Below are 16067 nucleotides of genomic sequence, written 5' to 3'. Positions count from 1 at the left end.
ACTTTTAATGCGCTATCCATTGAAACGAAAGTGTATGACACTTCGCTGGTGGAATAGCTACTGTATTGCTTTTTACGATAGGAAACAGGGTTTAAATATCTGCGATTCGAATTTCTGTGTAAGAAAACGGTTTTCGGGAAAGTAAACTGGATACCCGCATTCTCTTTAACACGTCGGAACTTTTACGTTCTCTGTGGCCTAGTCTAGCGGCTACTGATCTTCTCATTGAATGCGAGATTCGTGGGCTCAAATCTTGCCAAAGGTGACGGATTTTAAAGGACGGTAAAATCCTTAGCAAGTTTGATGTTGCAGGATAGTAAAAGTTGCGGGTTCTGTGTCCTATATTTACGGACCCTGTTCCTGACATTAACCTCCAGGAAAAATTCTTCAGTCATTTTTCTGTCACATTGTAGGCCCTACAGTGCATACATTTTATCTTTCCACGCTTGCATGTGAAGATAAAATGTGTGTATTATTTGAACGCTATCGGCTAAAAAGATCGTTAAATAATATTCTATCACCACCACCACCACCACCACCACCACCACCACCACCACCACCACCACCACCACCACCCTTTACGTTTGAGTGTTCCATAACTTTTATTAGAATCAAACATGATCAAATACATGCGGTGATAAACACATTGGTAATTAATTGGATTTTATATCTTTTACGGGCCTAATCTGTTCTCTTTTTATTAATAATAATTCGTGATGCGACAGCCCATAAAAGGCCAAGGTTGGCCACCCGACTGATGTCCTTACTTCTGTATGCCTCAGTAAAGGACAACGATCATTCAATCAGAATGGGGGTAACGTGTAGTTCACACGATATTCCAGACATCAGCTCCCATGACGAAAACTTGTGTCTGGAAACTGAGATGTATGTCTATTCATTATTGATGTGATGTGCTGTGTTGTCTCGGATGAAATATTGGTTCCGTTCGCATCCGATGTCTCAGGACTCCTAGGAAAGTATTATTTGTAGAGAATTCGAAGTTAAGAGGAGTTGTGGGTCTTAATGGGAACAGTGGAACAGTAGTCTTCCAGTTCTATAGCTGATACTTATTTACTTGGTTGTTTAACAACTCTCTATCAACTGCGAGGGTATTTAGCGTCGATGGAATTGGTGATAGTGAAATAATATTTGGCGAGATGAGGTCGAGGATTCGCCATAGATTAGCTCACATTTGCCTTACGATTGGGAAAAACCTCGGAGAAAACTCAACCAGGTAATCAGCCCAAGCAGGAATCGAACCCGTGCCCGAGCGCAACTCCGGATCGGCAGGCAAGTACCTTACCCGACAGAGCTACGCCGGTGGCTCTGGCACTTTTACTGCACTTGTAATGAGTTACGTCAGTCATGTGCAGCGGTATGCCCTGTAGGGCTTCGCTACTTTGCCCTAATGCATATATCAGCCCTTTCTCGTATCATTGTGTGTGTGCTATGAGAATCTGATATTATCGCGCAATGACAGTCATCAGTAAGGTTCGGATAAAGTAGCTGCAACAGGATAGGCTGTATACTGTATAGGATAGGGCCTTCACTTGCTTCAGAACACTACCCCCTACCACTAGCTTAAACTCTATCTGCTGGGAAAAGCACTGCGCATCCCATAGTTAAATTATCAGTGGACTGGCTGGGGGTCACGGATAGCTAGTTAATGTTTGTAAACAAAACGCACGGACCAAGAATGTCTATCCTCATGCAGCTGCTTTATCCGAACCGTAGTCATCAGTCATCAGTTCATCACATACTGAGTTTTCTTTCTTCAGTTAGTGTCGGAGAAAATTGAGGAAGACAACAGAAAATGGTATACAGTGTGTTAAAAAGGCATTTAGTATTTTGAAAGGTGGTAGTATTAATCAAAGCAACTCTGATAAACATGGGTATTACTCGACCGAGGCGAGTAGAGCCGCGGGCGTAATGTGAACTATCGAGATGCGGTATTACGAACGCAGGAGCAGTAGCGCCACGGCTCCGGGCTGCAGGACTCCACTGGCCTCGGTCGAATAATACTAAAATTATAATTATCATCTTCCGTGATATGAGTACTTGCTCATCAACTTCATTGGAGATATTCAGTGTGTTTTCCATGGGGAAAAGAAGAGGATTCAATATTCTGATATTATAATATTCATCAAAAGAAGATAAAATGTCTAATAAACATGTGTCCTATAATTAATATCCTCCAAGATATCAGTACTAGTTCATCAATGTCATAGGAGATGTTCGGTCTGATTTCCATTCATTTTAACACACTCTTCTACTCTACGTCTTAGGGACTCACAACTTGTACACTTTTTTTACTACATTTCTGATATAATACTGCATATCCAATAAGAAACAAACAAAGAGCTCACATTAGAAGATACACTATTGTTACAATAGCAATTCGAGTGCTTAATGTGAAACTAACGTAACTACAATCGATGTTTTATTTACAACAAAATGCTTAGCAGACAATATGCTTATTTCACATGAACTGTACCATCATGTTTTGTAGTTACGAATTATATTATATATAAGACTATTCGGAACTGAGTTACGATTTTTCGTAACCAAGTAGAACAACGAATTTTGTATCGATTTTTGTAAAAACCTAAAAAAATATCAATTTCTGTAGTTAAGTTAGTTTCACATTAAGCCCTTGAATTTCAAAGCTCTGTTTGGTATACAGTTTAATTTTGTGACCCATGTTTATTAAACCTTTTTTTTTTTTTGTTTTGACAAATACTACCATACTTCAGAACATTGAGCTTTTTTAATGGAAGTCGCATTGAGCATCTCCTATGATGTTGATGAACAAGTACTCATAGACCGGGAGGTATTAATTTTAGGACCCGTGTTTACCTATTAGTTTTTTCTTGATTTGATGAATAGTACCACCTCTCAAAACACATGAATGCTTTTCTTTAACACCCTGTATTAATTCTAACGACATGCAAATTAGAAATAAAATTAAATATGAAGTTCTTATTTTTAATTTATAGGCAGTAACACGTACGTACGGTACTAAGCAACATATTTCATACCGTGTTACGCACTTTTTCGATAGAGAATCTAAAATTTCAGCCATATATCAAGGAAAATAGCAGCCAATCAGAGTCCACAATCTCATTGTAACTGCGAATTTTGTTAGAGTGCGGAAAGTGTATCTGTACAGATGAACAAAACTCGTTCGCGTGAGAGTGAGACAGCGATGTCTTTGCGACGGTGCTGTTTACTTACCGTGCAATATAACTCAAAGTTACCGAAGTTTGTATTCTCTTTCCTTCTATCGCAGTGTTTCCCAGGTGATCGGAAACAATAGATCCACTGTCAGTAAGATAAGTTCTAGTCTCTGTTACAATATTTTGTACCGTGCTTAGTCCGTAGAGTAGAAGCTTTGTGCTCTTGGCATATTGCAGCGTTAAGAGAGGAGCAAGTAGTGTTGCGCTTGACGCTACGAGATAGCGTTTTGAAGTATTGATGCATTTTATGCACGATTACTCATCCTGATTATAATGGAAGAATAATTTATTCTTCTCTCGCCATCTTTCACGTTTGCTGTCACTAGTTTCAGTTTCAGCTTTAGACATTCGAAACTTGAATGATTACCGAAAGCAGGATTCAAGCTTTTATACGTGTTTCTGTGGAACATTCTCGTTCATGTGATGTTTCGATCGGTTAAATATTTCGTTTTAAAGTAGTTTTAACTAGAACGTTCTAGAACAGGCCTGCACAAACAGCGCTCAACGAGCGCGCGCACTCCTTTGGAGCGGGACAGCGGTGTTTACCGCTCGCCGAAACGGAGAGGAAGATCAAAGACGTTTTATAGTTTAGGAAAATACATCAGAATGACATAGACTTGCTATAGGTAGAGGAGAGGGAAACGACTACTCAGTTATATAGTGGAGTGCAGTGTGTAGGCCTATCCTCAGTAACTGTTTCACGTTGCTTACCTACTGCTACAGTACAGTATGGAGGAATCTAAAAGACGGAACGTAACATTTAACATTTAACGATTTACAGCTGGAACTTATTGATCTTCAATGTGACCGAAGAGCTAAAGATCGTTTGAATAATATTACTAGCCTGGTTGAGTTTTACAAGACTAAACATTAGCAATAATATCCACGACTACACAGGCTGGCTGTGAAAATGACTGCTACGTTTGGCTCAACATTTATATTTGTGAGCAAATGTTTTCTACAATCAACTTTAATAAAGGCAGACATCGAACATCTGTAACTGATGTTTCATTATGATCATTAGCCTACTGTTCCTTTCAGCTGCCAACAGCATAAAACCCCGTTTTGATGTGCGGATAAATAAAAATACAACAGAATGATACTGTACATTTAAGTAGCTATAGAATTTCTATTACTTCTGTAAAATAAATATTTCTTTATAAATTAATAATAGTCCAAGATAGTTTTGCAAACACTGAACGGGAATTCATTTTATAAGCACTCGTAATAGTACTTCCTTTTGTGTATATTTTGTACGAGATTACCCCTTCTTCCAGTCCACCCTATACAGAGCGCAGCTAATATCTGCATTCCGCTCATGAGCTGTGAGCCGGCTCGGAGAGCGCAAGCCTTGTGCAGGCCTGTTCTAGAATCACCTGGAATCAGAGTTCGAAATTAAAGAGTACGAAAAGAAGAACCGGGGATCGAACCCTCCCAGGAAGTCCAAATATTCATAGAACCCATTATTCTAGCTGAGCCATGAACTACCTTGAGAGATTCTCAAATTAGAAATTAATGTTTTTTTCTCAAACGCATCGTTTGAATCAATACAGGGTGGACCGCTCGAATGTACCTTATTTCAATTGTATGTGACTGGTAAACGGTTGAAGATAGAAACCTACAGTAACGTTTATATGAAAGGAAAACTCAACAAGTTTCGATATGCACATCACTATATCTCTACGTGAGCTCCAGCTGTCACTGTGACGATATCGAAGCGATGAACGATTTCTTGCCAAGCACGTTGGAGCATGTCTTCTGGAATGCTCTCAATAGCCTCTATGATGCGCTCCCGAATATCACGAAGGTCTCTGACTGGGATGGCGTACACTTTATCTTTGACGTAGCTCCAGAGAAAGAAATCGAGCGGTGTTAAATCCGGAGATCAGCGCCGAGACGGTCTAGCTTCGTATTGGCGAATTCCACTCATTTGGGTTTGTCATCCGGCTCCAGAAGTTGCATTAACTGCACTTTGTATGCGTACAGTTTGAGACGTTTGTGGACAATTCGTTGCAATGTTGATTTTAGTACTTGAAGTTCCCGTGAAGCTGCTCTTAATGACTTCCGCGGGCTTCGCTCATACGCGGCTTGAACATTTGCAACCATTTCGTCGGATGTTCTATGACATCACCATGCTTCAACACCGATCTTGTAGCTGAAAATGTATCGTGCCACTTCTTAATGCTTTTAACAGTTGCAGCATCATAGTTAAACACTCGCCGATACTCCCTTTGAACTCTAACAATTTATTTAATCTCCGCATACCACAACACAGTTTGCGCTTTCATCTGCGGTGTCGCCATTTTGACAATCGATCTACGAAAAGAAACCGTGTCTGCACACCATCTACCGACAGGATTCGAAACTTGTTGAGTTTTCCTTTCATATAAACGTTACCGTAAAGTGCTATCTTCAACCGTTCACCAGTCACATACAATTGAAATTAGGTACATTCGAGCGGTCCACCCTGTATATTAATCAGTCCACCCGCCTATGTTTATTTATTATTTTAGCTGTTTTCAGTCATAGTTATTAAAACTAAAATACAGGCGCTGAGCATTAGAGAATTTCAAGGACGAAAAGTGTGCACCCCTACTCGTGATGCCTACAACAATTTATGAACGACTTGAGTCAGACGCCCTGTAATTGAACTTCTTAATATGGTGCAGGATAGTTTAGAGAATGAAATCATGTAAAAAAGACTTAATAAATGACGCAGAGTTCAATTTATGATTTTCTAAAGGAGAATTAATGAGTTTCAGCAGCGATGTCCTTCGGTTGACCTTCGGTTCGCTCGTGCGATAAGTGCTCGCGCCCGGTAAAAAAAGACAGGAATGAATGAAATGCACATTCACATTAAATTAAGTTTAAAACATAGCATGTAATTACGAAACTTTTCTCATTAAACAAAACTTTGTACGTTGTAATAAGCAAATAATTACCTTTTACTTTTAATAGAGTCACCCATGATCTAAAACAGACGTGCTCAAGCGGGCATATTGCACAGTAGGCGCCTGGTGTACTAGGCGGGCAGGCGTTGGAAACTGTTGTAAATGTAAACAGACAGTATCGCGCACTCAAATCTAGCGTAACCAAGCAGTAACATCGCTGGCGGTTAGTAAAGTAGATAGGTCTGCTAGGTGACTATTTCGTATGTGGAACGTAAACAGCGGCGCTTCGATCCTATTCGTTACTCTGTGCAAGAGCGAAGGCTATAGTCCATGACTAGAATTTAGAGAGCGATCATACTGCGTACGTAACGTAATATTGGCGCGCTATGTAGTACAAGCGACTGGCGTTTCGCAAACAGAATTTTCGAATAATACTGATAGGTCACCGGTGTGGCTCAGTCAGTTAAGGCTCTTGCCTGCCGGTCTGAAGTTGCGTTCGGGCGCGGGTTCGATCCCCGCTTGGGCTGATTACCTGGTTGGGTTTTTTCCGAGGTTTTCCTCAACCGTAATGTGAATGCAAGATAATCTATATCGAATCCTCGGCCTCATCTCGCAAATTATCATCTCGCTATCACCAATCTCATCGACGCTAAATAACCTAGTAGTTGATGCAGCGTCGTTAAATAACCAACTAAAATAAAAAAAAATACTGATATAGTATTCATTACTTATTTACTTTATTTAGTTACCGGTACTTATTTGTTTGTTTATTTATTTGCTTAATTGTTTATTTATTTAATCTGGTAGAGATATGATTATCATGCTTTCTCTTCCCCTCTACCAGGGGATTACAGGTAAAATATTAAGAAAACAATTAAGTTTAAAATTACAATTCATATGAAATTTACAGCTACAATAAAATCAAAGTACTAAAACATTACCAGATTAATAAAGACTGGACAATTTATTATAGAATTTAAGAACAAAGAACGTATTAGGCCTACTTACTGAAGTACATATTAAACGTAGAATAATTATATAGATATGAAATTACTGGAGATTAAAGTGTCTTATGCTACACTAATAAGATAACTATTTACAAAGAGAACAGAACAAGTACCGACACTATATTCAAAGTAATTCAAGGTTTCCAGTGAGAGGAACGGTTTCTTTTTATTGAAACTGGCGAACGTGTCAAATACTCAGTATGTGGACACTCTGTTGTAGTAAAAATAATAATATACGTTACAAGAGCGGTATGTTTGTTTTTATGTTCTCGGAAATTAAAAAAGCTCAACTACGTTTCGCTTTTTCAATTTTTTCCTCGAACATAAAAACAAACATACCGCTCGTGTATCGTACATTATTTTGTGCGAAGATCGTTTATTACATACCTGAAAGACGAATTTCTAATTAGTTGCAATGAAATCTCCATCTTGGTTTCTGTTTAATGACGGCAACTTTAGAAAACAAAAATATCTATACTCCAGCAGGCCGTGATATACGTCTGTCTTTTTTTTTTCCCCCAGTCTATAAATGCGAACTTAAAACAAACGGTAAGGTTATGTAATGATTTATTTTTCATTTTAATATTTTAACAATATTATTTATATAACATATTGCAGTAATAACATCGGCATCTGGAGTCTTGTTGATTTTTTCACGGCTTCCTTAATGTTACTTGTATCAGGAATACAATAGTTTTCGTGGAGTAGTAGACTTTACTTAATTTTTGCAAATATTTAAAAACAATAATTATTAACAGTGCAATTTAGGTGAAATTGCAGTGGTAAGTTTCCAATTTATAATTATTACTACGTTAAACGTCTCTAAAAATAATATGTTAAAAGCCTAAAGCAGTAAAATGAATGTCGCTCTTAAGCGGTAAGAAGAGGGAAATTGTTATGTGTGTTACGTTGGGAATACTGAATGTGGTATTTCACACTTACCGCGTATTGGTTCTGTGCGGAAAACAAGCAAATACGCACGATCTCGCACAAAAAAAATTTGTATAATATTGAGCCACATTACATCACCAGGTATGCTTAAACATATAATACTATTGGAGATGTGAGTATGCAACTAAGAGAAAATTTAAAGCAATCCGTTGTCAATGAGGTGAGTTGGTTTAGGAAAGTAAAGTATTGTTTCAGACATTTCCCTGCTTATTGCTCAGCACAGAAAACAAAACGTAAGGAAATACATACAGCAAAATCATAATATTTCGTTGTATGGATAATATAAATACATACCTATATTGTAAAAACAACTCCCTAATTTGAAAGGCAAATTGAAATGAATTAATTAAATATTATTGTCAAAACATAAAAGAAAATGCATGAAGCAAAACATTTTGTCGTTCTGATAATATAAATATATTATAAATACAACTCTATAATTAAAAAAAGCATAATACAGAAATAAAGTGACTATTATACTCTTACTACGTCATACTACTTTTGACCAATAAAACGGTACGAAAGGACGAATTTCAACCAATCATGGCTCCTTATCGCACAATTTTATCGCGTCCCTAGCATTTGTTTAATTTTATCGCGTCCCTAGCATTTGTTTCTTTGTTTGCCAACATTTGAAACTGCGCTGGTCTGGACGTCAAAAATATATATAAAATTACAAACCACTCCAGTCGATGCACAGCAGTTTCAAATATGACTCGCATTGGCATTCAAGAACAAGAATTAATAAAAATCACTGATCATACCTATGCATCTTCTAAAATCCGATTTACAAATAAATGAAGAGCACCATTCGGAAATCCTGAATAAGTAGAATACACCATGTAGGCCTAAATCAACGAGTTCCACTTCTATTATGCACACGTCCAATATAACATCAATTGAACCACCAACCACATTCAAATTTGAAAATTGTACGTTCAATAATTATTCCTTTTAAAATTATTCATGTTTATTTTTTATGTCATCGTCGTTAATTAAAACTTTTCTAACACTTGTGTATATTAGTTAGGTTATGTTATAGCTTCTGCTCTGAGAGGATAAAAAGAACTTCTGCTATATGATGTTATGGATAGTCACGTATCAGAGATTGTTTAATATTAAGATTTATTGAATAGTAATCATTACAGTGTCTGTATAAAGACACTACTGCCATCTAGCATGCATCTAGCGTAATATTTGTAATGTTGAGATGGTACAATAATACATTTGAAGACAGTTGTATTTTCGTAAGTCAATTAATATTTTATTGTATTGGAGTACTTCGTTACTTCTAATCTTTATATACTTTCTTCTAATCGTGTAATAGTCAATTAAATCCCACTCGAGTTTTGATTTTCTCTAGATAAATCAAAACGTCTAGTGAAATTACTGTTGATAAAATATTCTTATCAATCCAACTAGGAAAGTGGTTCTTAATCTTTTTAGTCACGGACTCCTTCGAAAATCTGGCGAAAGCTATGGACCCCTCCCTAGGAAAATGTAAAAAAGTGAGAAATATTTTTTAGATACGCTTCTGCTTTTTACGTTGAAATATATAGTGAATAAACATGTTGATTTTTATGTGACTTTCACAGACCCCCTGAAGCCCATTCCAAGAGGTCAATGGATCCCAGATTAGGAACCTCTACACTAGGAGATTAGCGACTGAGTGGCCACCACTGAACTCCTGTCTTATCTTAAGAGCAACGCCTGCCCGGTACTTGCCCACCTAACCCAGGGCATTCCCGATTCCTGCCCTCTTGACCTCTTATTTTCTAAAACTAATGCACCATTCCATCTTTTAGATTAAGACACAATGTAGGCTTATGTGTTCCTCTAATTTCACAAACTATTCTCGGATATTCAAGAGCTTCGATTCTTTTTCAGAAACCAATCTTGTTATATTTAGCAACACGTTATTTGCGATATAAATTCCAAGTACAGACAGCATGTTGCTAGCTGATAAATTTGATCATAATTTTGGTTCTGTTAGCTTCATTATTGAAAAATACTGTTCAGAAATATACATACTTTATGTACTAGCGAAGATGGGTTTTATTTCCGCCGTAAATATATGTATCTCTGGATACTTTGTAGGGTTTACTTATTTCTAAAAGTTCAGGAAGTCCTCATCTTTTTAAAGTTTTTCTGTCGAGTATCATTAATGAAATCAATCAGGATGTTAGCAGTTACTTCTTCAGTCTGTAAAGATTAATTAATATAATGAAATATAACTGCAGTAGAAATTAATGTATACATAAAGTTCTCATTCTGTAACCGTCAAAATTTCAAATGCCTACATTGTTTTGCAACTCTTCTAATTTCAACGGTTCATCACTCATAACATCTGTAATTAGTTAAACTTAATTGATTACCTTTCATAATGCCGTTTAACACTACTTTCCTTAATTACCAAATGCTTGTTATATTTTCTGAACACATTGCATCTAGTCCATATATCTTGCATGAGATACGAGGAGTCACCGGCGTAGCTCAGTCGGCTGAGATGCATGCCTGCCGATCCAGAGTTGCTCTCGGATTCGGATTCGATTCCCGCTTGGGCTGATTACCTGCTTGGGTTTTTTCCGAGGTTTTCGCCAACCGTAAGGCGAATGTCAGGTAATGTATAGTGAATCCTCGGCTCGTCTCGCCAAATACTATCTTGCTATCACCAATTCCATCGACGTTAAGTAACCGAATACTTACTATAAAGTTATTGCCTAACTGCCTGTTGTCAAAATTTCACTCTAGACGAAATAATCAAATGAGTGAATTGTCCACTTTTAACTTATTTTTAGCTGAATCTGTCGTCAACTTCTTAGAAACGAATTCCACCACGTGGTAAACTATATTTTTCAAATAAGTTAATTTCACAGCTCCGCGGCGTATTTAAGATGAGTGTTTTGGCCATACCGCTTTAAATCCTTCCTTCCGTTTGAAGCAAAACAAATTAATTTCTTCTCCAATCAGGTTCAAGTCTGTGGCGCGCATGCCTATTGCGCAGGTACCAACTTGTTTTTAAGATTTGGATTTCACTTTGCGAGTACATTTAAATGCTTTTGGAGATTATACGTCCGTTTATTAATATTATTTTATTGTTCATATTGTTATGACTTAAATATCTAGTAATTGGAGATTGAATAACAAAATATTTAAATGAACTATTTTATTAATTGAAGCTACTCTAGCTGATCAAGTTTATCTGTCTGAACATCCTTCAGTATGTAAAAATGGCTGATCAAGTTAATGTGCGTATTGATAACACCGTTCTGCATGGATTTTGTTGTTTTGAAATAAATTAGCGTTTCTGAATCACAATTTCACACTGATTGCAAAAATGAAATCCGTTTTCGCGTACCACGTCAGAATTTTTTACAATTCAAAATGTTATATTTTCAGTATTTTTCCTAATATAGTAATATTACAGTATTGTTAAAAAGGCACGATAGCTATAATTTAAATTTTATTACTTAAAATGTGACATAATATATTTTATTACGTTTGTATTTGATATTTATTAAAATCTACCTACTATATCCGCCCTTGAGGGATGTACAAAATTGTATCCTCCACCTTAAAATGAACCGAGGTTAAGACATCCGTTGTTTATTCTTGGAGATTTTTATCTGTCTGCACCCAACGTTATTTATAAACAGGAAGTTGAAATGTTTAGTGTCTTAGGTCATACAAAAATTACGAAGGAAATATTTACTCTTAGAGATTGCTATTAAAACTAACAATGAATTAGAGAAATGACATAGGGTCCCTGTATATATATTTATTTATGGAAGTGCAATCCAGCTTATGAGGCTACAGATTTCCTTACTGAGATAATAAAACTATCCCTTTAAAAGTTGTTTTAAAATTAGAGGTTCAGTTTTGTGTTGTTGGTTGTCGTGTAAAAGTGAAGTGTGTGAGTTCTCATTTTTATGCGAGAGTACAACATAATAGTGTTGTTTCATAGAAATGTCGAAACGTGGTTGTATAAATGATCCAAATTTGTTTTGCTATATATGTGGGTCATAGGCCTATACGTTAGTAAAACAGAGACAGGATATAAGAGCTTTTGTAAAGAATACTTACTTTCAATATTTTGGAATTAAGTTAGGAGACCAGGACAAATCCTGGTGCCCCCATAAAGTATATCGTACTTGTGTTGAAGAGTTGAGAAGTTGGAAAAATGGAAAAAGGAAGTCATTGCCCTTTGGTATCCCTATGATTTGAAGGGAACCTACAAATCATGGAGACGACTGTTATTTTTGTACAGTTAAGATACCTGGATACACTGCTAAAACAATAAAGATATTCTATATCCTAACATTCCCTCTGCCATTCGGCCTGTACCTCATGGTCCTGATATTCCTGTTCCGCTACCCCCTGAATCAGATACATTGCCATCTGCATCCAGTAGCACTGAAACTGGATCTCCAGTGGATCATACTTACGAACCGGACAATACTGGTGAAGGTAGATGTTTTAATCAAAGTGAGCTTAATGATTTAGTGAGAGATTTAAATTTTCCTAAAGAATCAGCAGAACTATTAGGTTCTAGGTTAAAGGAAAAGAAAGTATTGGCTGAGGGTACATATTTTTCATGGTACCGGCATCGTGAGAAGGAACTTGTCCCTTTTTTTGCTGAAGAAGAAAATTTAGTGTATTGCCAAGACATCATTGCCGTCTTAAAATATTATAACATAAACAATAATTCCAAAGAGTGGAGGTTCTTCATAGATTCTTCTCAGAAAAGTCTTAAAGGTGTTTTGCTTCATAATGGAAACATTGCGGACTATTGCTGGATGATAAAAAGGGACTGCTCTGAACAACATGCGAGGAGGTCAAAGAGGAGAAAATTTGAAGTGCAATATTGAGGTAAGGTTATGCAAGTGCTTATAATTATTAATTGACATTAATTAATGATAAATTAGTGGCAAATTGAAAATTGTGGTCTAGTTTTTCTCACAAAATTCTTGTTGAAAATAATTTTTATGGCGTTTCACAAAGCTGTAATTTCATTTCTAGTTATTCATGAATTGTCTGAAAACCTGACGTGATGGGGGAAAATGGAGATTATTTTCGAATTCAGCACAAAAAATCCGTTTAGAATCGCCTATCAGATTGAAAACAACAGAAAATAAGTTTTGAAATGCAGAACGGTGCAATCAAAGCAATAATATCATTGAAGATGACACTGTGACAGTTGAAGTTAATAGAGGATCACGTAAACGTGAGAAGTTTCAAAACAAGCTACTTTGAAGAGGAATCATTACTCTGATCCATATGGTAGAAAATTTATATGGAAACAACCATGTACACATGTACTTGGACGAAAAAACTTTTCAGTTTTCGGTGATCAAGGCTGCATCAGACTGATATTCTAAAATTTCGTGAAGGATTTTTTAAAAATATAAGTAAAACTGATCAAGATAAACATCTCTTGCTTCACGTTAAAGTAACACTAGCTGCAAGAAAGCGAGTTTCCAGTCCTAAACGTAATAGGCAAAAATCAGTTGCATTCTACAGAACAGTACTAAATTTTCATCGAGATTCTGTTTAGACTTATCTCAATATGTTATTTCATTTGAATGAATAGATGAAATGATTAGCCTAAAAATGTCCCGTTAAGGGCAAAGGCCTCCTCCTATAGAGGGAGAGCTCTATTTTTCTCACGCGGTGAGCTACACCGCGTAAGAGATGTTTACAACCTTGAAATTGTTCAGTTGTTTCACATTCTGCACTGTTTGATATTGTGCACTTGTTTCTGTCGCACTGGTTTTAGTCGCTGTTCACTTGTCTTCTTAGATTTTTCCAGTCTTCACTATGTCTTGCTCTGCTTGACCAATGGCTTCCTACACGTTCACTGAAGAGGTCGGCCCATCTTCTTCTTGGTCTTCCGCGTGATCTCTTGCCAGGAATGAATAGATGAGCGATATAAAATTTGTGTTCAGTGAAATAAGGATACACCACAATTTAATTCAAAAAATTTTATTCCATTGTTCTGTTCATAATGATTTAAATCTAATCTATTTATTTCATTATCTTGCAAGAAAATACAATTTGAAGTAGGGTAAACATTGGTAATTTCGTGATAATTTCATGAAAACTAATTTAAAATGCAAATGTGTAAATATATCCTTATTCCGATTTTTTTATCTAAAAGAAGATAACTTGCTGTACAAATCTGGAGACATAAAAGATTTGATACGTTCTTGAATATGTGCCAAAAACCACTTTTACAATTTAAGCTGAAAGGTTGGTTATTTCGTGATAACCTTGGTAATTTCGTGATATTGCATTGATAATTTCGTGAGAGGTAGAAGAATTGTGGAAAAATTCATTAAAGTCAAATGAAATTCTCATTTATTGTTACAAGACTTCAAACATAGTAATTCCGTCTAATATTCATAGCAAGAAAACATAGAAATACATATCAACATATAATAAGAATGAAATCAAAGTAAAAATTGAAATTGAAAAGGGATCTTCTTTGCCCTGAAAGGGCGAGCACTTTTATTACAGACTTTACTATAGCCTATATTACTAGGGTAACTCCAAAAGTAATGCATAACGTTTGTTTAAAAATTATATTTTTATCCTACACCTTTGCTATTTTCACAGAATGTAGATGCATCCTTAAGGAACAAAATGTCACTTTTCCACAAAATCCCTGTCCCTTTCAACTGCCTTACGTAACCTAGGAACGAGGGCCTGTAGACCAGGAAGGTAAAAGTGTGGACCAACATGTCTGAGCCACTCTTTAGCAGCGTGCACAAGGGAGTCATCTTCTAACCCCGTTCCGCGAAGGGATCCTTCAGTTTACCAAAGAGATGGTAATCCCACGGTGCCAGTTCAGGACTGTAAGGCGGGTGTTTCAGTGTTGTCTATCCGAATTTTCTGATCTGGTCTGTGGTCTTGTCACTGACATATGGCTGTGCGTTGTCGTGCAATAGCAGAACATCCTGCTTCTCCCGATGTAGTCGAACACGACTCAGTCGAACTTGAAGTTTCTTGAGAGTCAGAATTAATGGTGGTTCCGTGTGGCATGATGTCCACAAGCAAGAGTCCTTCTGAATCGAAAAACACAGTAGCCATAACGTTTCCTGCCGGAGGTGTACTTTTGAATTTCTATTTCTTTGGTGAATTTTCATGATTCCACTCCATTGTCTGCCTCTGTCTCCGGTCCAAAATGGTGGAGCCATGTTCCATCTTCTGTCACAATTCTTGCAAGTCATCTAGCACTTATCATTGACACTTAGCATTATAACAAATCAAACAGAAGCTACACTGAACCCATTGCGTCTTTGTTTTCTTTTTTGTTATCACATCTTGTCTTCAGATTTCTAAAATTCCTATTGTAATACATTTTATACTATTTTAAAAATCGTAACACTTAATGCTCAACAAAATTTCGCCTCAAACAGCTAAGATTTCTATCAGTGAAGCTAAGCCTATATGGCGACTACAGATGTATCTAAAATTCCAAAAACATTTCCTAAAATTTCATGAAGATACAATAAATCTTTGTACCAAATATCATATGCTTACCTTTAGTAATACGCCTGTAATGTAATTGCAAACATCCACAAAATTTTTATGCCTGGGAAGTCGACGCAAACTTGCTCTCTCCAAACATAAAAGCTCACTGAAGCAACTACAATAGTCACACAAAGCTTAGCTGTATGTTTCTGGAAACTGGACAATATATGCAATCCCTTGGCGGAAATTTGGATCTCGTAACACCATTGGTTAGTTCACAAAAGAGCAAAGAAAAAGTATCAGGAAATAACCACTGCCACGAAATTATCAATGTTTACCCTACAATACTTTGATTGTAAACTCGTGTGAATGTGTTTGCATTTACCTAAAAGTTACAAAAATGGGTGATGCATAGTTACTATGTAATAGTTTTTGACCTTTTCTAAAAATCAGTAAAAGTGGATTTAACTTGATTTGTGTATCAACACTTCATTTGAGATCTCTATCAT

At 36.5% G+C, this 16067-nt stretch overlaps 1 protein-coding gene across 1 annotated transcript in view; it reads right to left on the bottom strand.

The window, feature by feature from the left end:
- LOC138707607 (uncharacterized) overlaps positions 1 to 16067 on the bottom strand; it is a 785510-nt gene that overhangs the window by 92167 nt on the left and 677276 nt on the right. The gene's annotated exons all lie outside the window — the stretch shown is intronic.

Source organism: Periplaneta americana, chromosome 10 (genome assembly GCF_040183065.1).
Source record: "Periplaneta americana isolate PAMFEO1 chromosome 10, P.americana_PAMFEO1_priV1, whole genome shotgun sequence".
Taxonomy (NCBI): Eukaryota; Metazoa; Arthropoda; class Insecta; order Blattodea; family Blattidae; genus Periplaneta; species Periplaneta americana.
This window is presented reverse-complemented; position numbering and strand designations above follow the sequence as displayed.